This window comes from Epinephelus fuscoguttatus, linkage group LG9 (assembly GCF_011397635.1).
Source record: "Epinephelus fuscoguttatus linkage group LG9, E.fuscoguttatus.final_Chr_v1".
NCBI lineage: Eukaryota > Metazoa > Chordata > Actinopteri > Perciformes > Serranidae > Epinephelus > Epinephelus fuscoguttatus.
The window spans coordinates 35,980,104-35,981,505 of NC_064760.1; the positions used below are offsets into that span (position 1 = coordinate 35,980,104).

General features: G+C 42.4%; 2 non-coding genes across 2 annotated transcripts; both read right to left on the bottom strand.

Moving 5' to 3' along the window:
• Window positions 1-720: 720 nt before the first annotated feature.
• Window positions 721-792, bottom strand: trnam-cau (transfer RNA methionine (anticodon CAU)). Its single transcript has one exon. It is a non-coding gene; the product is annotated as a tRNA-Met (tRNA).
• Window positions 793-1,024: 232 nt separating this feature from the next.
• Window positions 1,025-1,106, bottom strand: trnal-aag (transfer RNA leucine (anticodon AAG)). The gene has a single exon. It is a non-coding gene; the product is annotated as a tRNA-Leu (tRNA).
• Window positions 1,107-1,402: the final 296 nt, after the last annotated feature.

Sequence of the window (1,402 nt, forward strand, 5' to 3'; positions counted from 1 at the left end):
TGCTGATTCAGGTGCTATCAGAGCCGATCCACGCATTCCTATGGCTTCATGATCAACAGTCAATTAAAACAACCCATCCTGTGTTAGGAGTGTATGTCGCTGACAGAAAGAAAGAAAGAAAAGGGAAAAAAAAGATAGAAAAGCAGTGTACACCTCACATATTTATTTCTCACAGTTGCGCGCACGTTTGGCTGGCATGCAGAAGCACCGTCTGTGTGTCGAGGGTGCAAGCCGCAGCTTCAGCTGCTCAGGTAGAGAGGCTTAGCCCGCTGTGTTTTTCACTGATTCGGTTCTGCAGGTTCTCTGCTGGTACACTGGAGATGGGGATCAAGCAGTTTGTCTCACTCGGGATAGATTGTGCTTTTTTGGTTTATAGTTTATGACTGACGTGCGATTTATTTGCGTTTAGAGGGAATAAATTTCCATTATAACGGAAACGTGGGCACAGTTATCTATACAAAATACACAGACTAACTAACTAACTGATTGACTAACATAAACAACTAAAAATTGAAAAAAACATAGCTTGCACTGTTAGCTCCGGTAAGGGAACGCATGAGGGAAAGCGGCTAACCGGAAGTCACGCACAAAAAAACGGAAGTTGATCACTATTTACTTCCGTGTTTGAAAATAAAGTGGATAGTGCAAATTAAAAGCAAATCTTTTACTTTTGGACATTCACAATCAGAAGACATCTCAGTTGAGTTTATTTGGGGAAATTAGCAGAGGATGGTTTCGATCCATCGACCTCTGGGTTATGGGCCCAGCACGCTTCCGCTGCGCCACTCTGCTATGAACTGCCAACAAGAGGGTATGCAAATGCAATCTGTGATTTCACAACATTTTAATTTTGTGTCAGTAATGCTGACCTTCTCCAGACACCTGCAGTTCAAGATTGTAGTGTCATCAAGTATGGTATTTTAAGTCATGAAAACTCAGATATTTATCAGACCTCCAGCTCGCCAAATAAATTGAATAATTGGATGGTCAATCTACCCTGTCAAGCCACATGCATCAGTCTTACTGGCAATGGTGGGATTTGAACCCACACCTCCTAGGAGACTGGAGTCTTAATCCAGCGCCTTAGAACACTCAGCCACACTACCACCAGTGGTTTAGCTGCTGTCATCAATCTGTACAAATAAAGACAGAAATAGAAATAATGAAGACTGTCTTTCAACACAGTGCTATGTAAAGAAGGAGAAAAGACAGCTTGGCTTTCGCCCTGAAAATACTGATGGAGAAGTTATTAGATGTTAAAGTCGGAAAATCATTGCCTTCCAGATCACAGAATACACAGTTCAGCTGTTACATGACGCCTTTTTTAGGGGGGGGAATCTTTAATGACATTTGTGTAGATGAGTTTGCCCAGGTTCCTGCTGTAATCCTGAGCCTGTGGCCA